This window comes from Amphibalanus amphitrite, unplaced genomic scaffold, assembly GCF_019059575.1.
Source record: "Amphibalanus amphitrite isolate SeventyFive unplaced genomic scaffold, NRLGWU_Aamphi_draft 000106F_arrow, whole genome shotgun sequence".
In the NCBI taxonomy this organism is placed as follows: domain Eukaryota; kingdom Metazoa; phylum Arthropoda; class Thecostraca; order Balanomorpha; family Balanidae; genus Amphibalanus; species Amphibalanus amphitrite.
Genome location: NW_024881601.1, coordinates 813,803 through 822,627, shown reverse-complemented (window position 1 = coordinate 822,627; position 8,825 = coordinate 813,803). Strand labels below are relative to the sequence as shown.

General features: G+C 48.2%; 1 long non-coding RNA gene across 1 annotated transcript; it reads left to right on the top strand.

The window, feature by feature from the left end:
• Positions 1-520: 520 nt before the first annotated feature.
• LOC122380788 lies at positions 521-4,113 on the top strand. The gene is made up of 3 exons (XR_006256385.1): positions 521-607; positions 3,409-3,628; positions 3,991-4,113. It is a non-coding gene; the product is annotated as an uncharacterized LOC122380788 (long non-coding RNA).
• The last annotated feature ends 4,712 nt before the right edge of the window (positions 4,114-8,825 follow it).

Sequence of the window (8,825 nt, the reverse complement as noted above, 5' to 3'; positions counted from 1 at the left end):
GTGGGCCTTCGGCCCGCGGGGGCCCTGATTCCATCCGGGGGCCCTGAAAACCCCAAGGGGTTGCACCCCGTCCGCCCTCCCCTCCCTTGGGTACTCCCCTGATTATGGCCATAGGCGGCGGAACGGGGAGGGCACCGGGGTACCGTGCCCAACTGCCCCCCTTTGATTTATGCCCTATGGGCGTTGCATGGAAAGAATGGGACCAAAAGTCGGCAGGGGGCTGCCCCCCCCTAATTGAAGGTGTTCCGCCGCTACTGATTATGGCCAGACTCAATTTGAATTGGTTATGTAACGTTGCGTCTGCTCCATGCATGGATGCGCCTCGCGGGCATGTAAGTACAATAAAGTAGCTACTCTACCAATAGTGTGTTTTGTTTTTTCTTCGTTGGCTGTTGAACATTGTAACTTCAAAAAGGAAATGTTTTGTTCAAGTTTTTTTTTAAATTATGTTTTCCAAGAAAAAATAAGTGAAAGGAGTTTTTTCTCCAAACGTACAGCCGAATCATTCACAAAAATTGGAGATAAAATCACCACTATCATTCTCTTTCGCTCTGAAGGTCGCCAAAATTGTGGTGTACGGTCTTCGTCTCTAATTACCCTCATCAAGGTTTGTGTGACCATTATTTTATTTCTATAGAATATTGGTGGTTGATTTCTTATCGTATTTGTGTTATTTTTCGGTGAGGGGGCAGTGAATGTCGCGTGTTAAATGAGATGTTGCATATGAGACGATTATGGTGTGCTGCGGCAATCCTTATCCACTATGGCTGACTGTATGTCTCAGGCCGCATATTTTTTTCGTACTTAGGTGTACACAGTTTATTCAAAGAAAAAATTGAGTGCAAGGATCTCACCATTTACACTAAATAGGTTACTGTAATAGGTGCATAGTTCAAGTTATAATGAAAATGCTAGCTCCTCGCACTCTCTGTGCATGTGGGGAGGCTAGGACCGGTAGGCCATTTTCCAAATGTGTCTCTTGATACTGTACTTTGTGGTGGGTGTCCATTATAATGTCTATTCAGGCATCATCTGTCCAGTTGTTGCCGAATCATTATGGGCCGATGGTAAAAACAGCACCTGAGGGGATTTGATCTAAGCTTGTGAAATGTGTGTGCCGAAAACACGTGGCAATTAGCTTGTTAAAGGCAATGGGAGGAAGAAAACATTTAGTAGTCATGTGACTTAATAGTTAATATGCTCTCTAGCACCCTGTTTTCACCATCCACCTAATTTTGACCCCTCTTATTAGATGTATGCCGTGGTTGTTGCCCTATCTGACAGGGACTTGTTCTAGTGCCTCCAGAAGGATCAGTAAGAAAAATGATGATAATTCACTCTTAATGAAACAAAATTTGGTTTCAATTTTTCTAAGTAAGATTTACATTATACTTAACTGATTTTCTTTGCATTTGAATTAGGTATACATAAAATTAACAGTCAAAAGTCCATTCTTAAAGTTTTTAATTGTAACATGTGTGGAGACCAGAGCCTTTGGTCAAATGTGGACCTCACAACTGACTGGAGCTTGCTGGAGGTTTCTGGAGTCAAGCAAAGAGCTTTCTGGTGCTTACTGGAGGTGCTGGATTGCTGGCTGGAGGATTCTGGAGCTTTTTGGAGCTGTCTTGTATTTTCTGGAGGCACTGGAACATGTCCATAGATGACTGCTAAGCAATTGGGAGCACAATGTTTACTGAGTATTAACCTCTCAAAAGCATGACACTGGCTACAGCTGGCACACTGGTACTAATTAATTTTGATATTTATCTACTTATAATGAAGTTCCTGCAAAAGTTATTATGATCATTCTTTTGAAAACTTTGTATTTGTATGGGTAGTTATAAATGAGCTCTGGTCCATGCTTTGCTAGCACTGCTTGTTCATTGCTTTATTCTAAAGGACCTTTTCTGTGAATGACCAACTGCATTTAGCTAGGTTCTCATGTGGAGATCCATGCTTCCCTAATAAGCATGTTTCCTCTGCTATCAAAATTGAGCATTTGAGCATAATCATGTTGAACATGTTGATTACGGAGCGAGCGAAGCGAGCGTAGTCTTTCCTTAGATTAACGGAAATTTCTGAGTATGAGCGGCCGGCCGTGGTCACGCTTTTGCGAGGCTTATATCTCAGCAACCACTTGACCGATTTACATGCGGTAAATTTTGTAGGGTAGCTTCATTCCTTCTACCAAGTATTGGACTATTCCCGATGCATGTGGGTGACCCCTTATGCACGTGCCACGTGCAAAACGAAGAGGTGTCAGTTTTGTAATTGTTGCAATATCTCGGTAACTACTTGGCCGAATGCGCTGAAAGTTGGCATGTAGGTAGGCACCCACTAGGCACTGCATATCCATGTGCCAGAGTTGGGGTGCTGCTGCACGTGCGCACGTGCAGGGGTCGTTTCCAGATCTCGAGAACGGCTCGACCGATTGCGCTCAAATTTGGTACACAGTTAGAGACCGGTTAGTAGGGTGCCGTACACAAGTCAGTTGGGACCCATTTTGCACGTGCGCACGTGCAGGGTGCCGCTTCCAGATCTCGAGAACGGCTGGGCCGATTGTGCCCAAATTTGGCACATCGCTAGAGACCGGTTAGTAGGGTGCCGTGCACAAGTCAGTTGGAGGTACCCCCTCGCAATTTCGCACGTGCAAGGCCCACCCTCTCGCTCGCTCCGTTAGTCGCCCCAAAAGGCGTTATACTGGTGTAAGATGTTGAACCCTCATTTCATTACTTTGACAACATAAAAATGCCTAAGAGATTCTGTACCCATGATTTTTACCCATGTTCATTCTAGTGTTTGGTCTAGGGCCATGTTGAGGGTCAAAGTACAAGAGCTGTGTCATGCTGGTAGTGGCTTGTTCAAAATAATCAATATAAAGTTTGCTCGCCTCATAGATGCTGGTTCTTCAAAACCTTGTGCTTTATTGAGAGGCATTGGATTTATCATGGATGGCTCATTCATTAATTTATCATCATCTAGCATGAGTAATAAGATACACTAATTGCACTAATTGCTCAGTTAAGAATGGTCAGACTCAGGCTCTTCTTTATTTGTCTGTATAAGGTACTCCAGCTATATTCATAGAAGAAAAACATGACAATTATATGTAGAGGAAGCACAAAATGTGTTTTAGTCTTGGTCTGCTCGACTTTATAAAGATTTTTGTTTTGTTTGCTGATGTCATTTGATGAAAGCAATATCTATCACTTGATTAGAAATAGGGTGCTTGTTATCATTTCAGCATATATTTCACATATATATGGTCATTAGCATCATGGTATTGAAAGCCTCATAAAATGATATAGATGTCATAAATGTCAACTCCTGACACCTCTGTGGTGTTTACACTCATATCTGCTGTTGGCAGTGGGTGGACCTGACTGTTTGTGTCCTCTCTGTGTGCAGATGTCCCTGACTGGATCGCTGGTTCGGCTGGTGCCGGCGGCGGCTCGCGCCCAGGCCCGCTCGTACGTGGTGTCGGGACCGCCGCGCGTGCGCATGTCGCGCGCCGAGAAGTTCGCGCACGGCGTGGTGCTGTTCGGTGGCGTGATGGCCGTGCCCGCCTGGATCCTCGTTCACATCAAGGACTACCGGGGAGCGCTCGACGAATAGGCGAGACACACGGGTGGGTGACGACACCGGGCAGCGGGAGGCACGGGTTCAGGTGTGCTGGCTCTAGATTTGATAAACCATTGCAGAGACATTGTGTCGTGGACCTCATTCATTTTGCTTGCATGTGGTTTAGATAATACCTATACCTAGCTATTTATTTATATCTGGGAAAAGCATTCGTATCTCTACACACTCGTAAAATGGCCACAATATTTCCGATGAGTGTTGAAATTTAGGACGTTTCATTTTAAACAACATAACACATTCCTTGAATTATTGAATGAGCAGAAATGTCTTCCCTGATAGGTCTCCAGAAAGCTAAGAAACTACATAGTTATGTAGAATGTTTTTAACGTTTGTTTCTCCCATTTTCAGGTAATTTAAGAAGACTGTACGATTTGTGCGCCGGGTGCAAGAATGCTGTGGCTATAACCATGTATCATCCGTGGGATGTCCAAACGGAATAATTGTGACGTCTCAATACACCACAAACAGAGAGGCTGTATTTGTCTTAGTTGGCAGACATGGAAACAAGCCACTTGGTTTAGTCATGCTGACATTTAGATGGTTTGGTTTTTGTAGCGCCGACATTGGATGATATCTGGTGAGTACCCGGAGTATGGCTGTTGCCTATTATATTTATTTATCGAGGACGTAGATGGTGAAACACTAATTAACAAAGCGTGGGGAGTTTTCAAGGAGCGTAGCCGGTTGGTTAGAGAGCAGATCATGCGACTTGATCGAAGTTTTGATCAGTTTGATCGAAAGACAGGTGATGGTCATGTTCATGACTCAGATCATAGATCCATGTTCTTGGTTTATCGTCAGATTGATCCTGTGAGATCATAGATCCAGGATAAATTTTTCACTCCGGATTCGGTGGGATCATAGATCCGAACCTGCAATTTGCCTCGAGATCCACTGAGCTCATAGATCCATCACTCGGATCCATGCACATGTCTGCATCCTACCACGTTTGCACATAATTTTATACGTTGGTTTATCCTTTTTCACTCCTCTTGAACCTTCGCAGACCATTAACTTTCCGTGTCTCATCTATTGTTAGGTGATGAAAAATTCCTCTGACAACCAAGACAAGACACTATGTACTGGAAGAACCCAACAATAAATAGTTTTCGTCTGCCTTCGGTTCACTCTACCGGTATGGATCTCTGCCGAAAAGGTCACCTAACTAGAGTAGAAGATGGCTTCTCCGATGACCTGAACAATGGCATGATCCATGTCGTGACCAATATGTTGTCAATGACATATTAGCTGCAAATGATGCATTGTGCTTGTGTTAATAGCTTGTGACGTAAATTCAACGAAGCGGTGTATAAGTCACGTTGAATACTGTAAAAGCGATATTGATACCATTCAGGTGGCAAAAAAGATGTATTATTTGTCCCTCGGTCTGTCCATACCGGCTGTGTCGCCCGTGTCTCGCGGCCGCCGCGGGGTTCCCGGCACACATTCACCGGGTCGGCTGCGTGCCGGCCGCCCGTTCTCAGGGAAAACAACGGGGTGCTCATCACGGCCACTGCAGCGGCGCCGCTAAGGGCTGCCGAGCATCGGCAATCAATGGGCGGGACAGCCGGGGGCGTTCCCACGGCGTTACCGGCCCGTCACGCCCCGGGCCGGGTCAGAGCCGCCGGCCCGTGACGGTGGTGTGAGCGGGATACCGCCGGCACACTACCCCTTTCGGCGGCGACCAGTGCCGAGATATTCCCGTTCCTTCGCATTACTGACGTCCTTGATTTTCATTACAACTGATGCAATACATCTTACAAACCCCGCGCCCTAATTGCTATCTCGAATGTTCCACATTTCAGGTATTGGAGCCCTAAAATGAAGATGTAAAGTTTTTGACAAAGACTCCACAATTCAAGCTCCTAAAATGATGAGCAAAATTGTTAAGATGTCATTTAAACTCCTCATGTCAATCAGTGCTTGAATTTCAGCTCGCAAGCTGAATACTACTGAGTTCCCGGACGAATAATGAAATCCGCCGGAATCAATACGGAATCAATATCTGTTTTTGCCCGACCGATTTTATTTTTATGACAATTTGGAGTTTGAGCTGCTCTTGAGGATGAGGCTAATGACCTACTGAACGGCCTGCCAAACAATAATACGATTATACCTACTAGCAGTGGCGTATCCAAGGGGGGACCCTGGGGGTCCTAGGATCCCCCCTGGAGCAAAAAAAAAAATATTTTTTTTTACTCGAAAAAAAAATTGAAAACACTGAGGGCCCTTTTCACCACTTACATTTTTTTTACATAATGAAAAGTAACAATTACATTTTTAGGGACCCTTTTAGGACTATCAGAGGATCCCTTTAGGCCAACGAGGGACCTTGTAGAGTAAATTAAGGGCCCTTTACAACAAACAGGACCTTCTCAGGCACACAGAGGACCCTCTCAGACACACAGAGGGCCCTCTCAGGCACTCAAAGGGCCCTCTCAGGCACTCAGAGGGCCCTCTCATGCTTTCAGAGGGCTCTCTCAGGCACTCAGAGGGCCCTCTCAGGTACTCAGAGGGCCCTCTCAGGCTCTCAGAGGGCCCTCTCAAGCACTCAGAGGGCCCTCTCAGGCCCGAGGGCCCTCTCAGACATCTCGAGAGGTCGAAAAGAGCCCTCTGAGCTCAAAGAGGGCCCTCTGAGATAAAAAAGGCCCTCGGAGGCAACAGAGGGCCCTACAATGCAACAATAGAGCCCCCTGTGGTCACCAAAGGGCACTCTGAGGCGAATAGGGGGTCGTTTTAGGCAAACAGAGGGCCCTTTGAGGCAAACAGAGAGCCCTCTGAAGGGGCGAATAAAGGGACCCTCTGAGACGAACGGGGGCCAAAGCCCAGAGGGCCCTCTCAGGCACTCAGATGGCTCTCTCAGACACTCAGAGGGCCCTCTCAGGCACTCAGAGGGCCCTCTCAAGCACTCAGAGGGCCCTCTCAGGCACTCAGAGGGCCCTCTCAGACACTCAGCGGGCCCTCTCAGGCACTCAGAGGGCCCTCTCAGGCACTCAGAGGGCCCTCTCAGGCACTCAGAGGGTCCTCTCAAGCACTTAGAGGGCCCTCTCAGGCCCCAAGGGCCCTCTCAGACATCTCGAATAGGTCGAAAAGAGCCCTCTGAGGTCAAAAAGGGTCAATTTCAGGCCACAAGGTACCCTATGAGGCCACCAGACGGCCCTCTTAGATCAAAGATGGTCCCTGGAGGTCACCAGAGGCCCCTCTGAGGTGAACAAAGGGCTCTCACAGCCACCTCAAAGAGGGCCCTCTGAGATCGAAGAGATCAAAGAGATCAAAGAGGGCCCTCTAAGGCGAATGGAGGGCCTTCAAAGGCCACAAAGTGCCCTCTCAGGCCACTGGAGGGCCTTCTGAGGTGATATGATGCTATGTCAGACCACCATGAGCCCTATGAGGTCATCAGGCCCTCTGAGATCAAAGAGGGTCCTTGGAAGTCATCGGAGGACCCCTTGAGGCCCCTTGAGGCGAACAAAGGCCAGAGGGCCCCCTTAGACACCACAAAGAAGTAAAAAAGATCCCTCTGAGTTCAAAGACAGCTCTCTGAGATGTAATAGGGCCCTTTGAGGCCTCTGAGGGCCCTCTGATGCCACAGAGAGGCGCCCGCTGATACCAAAATAGAGTCCTCTGAAGTCTGAAGCCACCAGAGGGCCCTCTGAGGCGAATAGCGGGTCCTCACATCAACTTCAAAGAGGGCCCTCTGAAAATCAACTGGCCCTCGGAGTCAGTGTCCCAAAATTGTATTTTGGCTTGGGTGTCAGAGGGGGAAATAGGTCACCCAAAAGGGGGATAAGAGTGGACAATTGTCAGTCACAGGGCAGCCGGAGCCCTCTGAGAAGGTCACTTGAGCCTTACACCAGAGGGCCCTCTGAGGTGATATGAAGGCTATGTCAGGCCACTATGGGCTCTATGAGGTCAGCAGGCACTCTGAGGTAAAGACTGGCCCTCTGAGGGGAACAGAGGGCCCTATAGGACAATCAGAGGACTTTTTAGGCCAACTAGGGGCCTTAAGAGGTCAACAAAGGGCCCTTTGGGACACAAACAGGGCCTCTCAGGCCACCAGGGGCCTCATGTATTAGACAAACATACGGCCATCTGAAGTAAAAGAGGACCTTTTGAGGTAAACAAGGGCCCCTGGAGAGAAAACAAAGGGCCCTTTCAGGTACCCAGAAGGTCCATGGAGGCCACTAGAGTGCCCTTTGAGGCCAGTGATGGTCTGCAGAGGCCCTCTGAGGGTAACAGCGACCAGAGGCCCCCCTTGAAAATGCAGGTGTCACAAGGCCCGGTTTGCATCAAAGGTCAGGTAGCTATGCCCAGTTTCGGCTCTCTGTTGCCGACGTGTTCCGAGCTGTCGCAAAAAAAAAAAACGATGTGGTGGCACCCACCCTCCCACTCGGCCGGCCAGGGTCCTTCTAACCAGGGAGACACCGGTTGGTCACGTGACTCGGAAACAAAAATCAGCTGATAGAGTGGCGGAATCACCGTAATCAAACACGAATAATTCCGGACGATAGAGCGGCAGGATAGGAGTTTTCTTTACAACAGGTAATCATTGCAATGTATTATCATTCTATGACCAAGAAACGTTCATAAATCATACATTTCTTCGATGATTACTGCCGCAACCGACGCGCATATATTGTAGCCAGCGCATAAAGCTGTGCTTTGCGATATTATACGTAATGAAACGGCCAATACTAATAATTTGTAACAAAGCTCGAAAAAAGATGGCATTCTATCTTGCTTCAACCTTCTACTTACGCTTTTATAATAACGACAGCGACACCATACGGCCTATCCACGCTATGCAATTCTATGGCGTGTCCGGCCGCACTCTGCCGAGTGTGCCGAGATCAGAGGGGGACCATCCGCGGCAAGTCCAGCTGCACTGCCCGGTACCTGGGAGGGCGACGCCTAGCCCCGCTCTGGCCGCTCGCTTTCGCGCACAACTAAGCTACCTGGCTAGGCCTGTGGGAGGGGAGGGAGAAAACCAACAACAGTCTGATGAGCCAATGGAGTCTGTGAGCCGCGCCAATCAGCGCCCTTCCGCGCGCAGACGGGAGCTAGAGCTTTTCATCTCCTTTCCTGTTTTCGCTGGTCCGCCAGTCACCAGCATCGTTCCGTGCTCTCCATCTTGGCCGATTCGGCCGTGTGCGTCAGCAACAACAGTGAGAGAGAGAGGGGGAGAG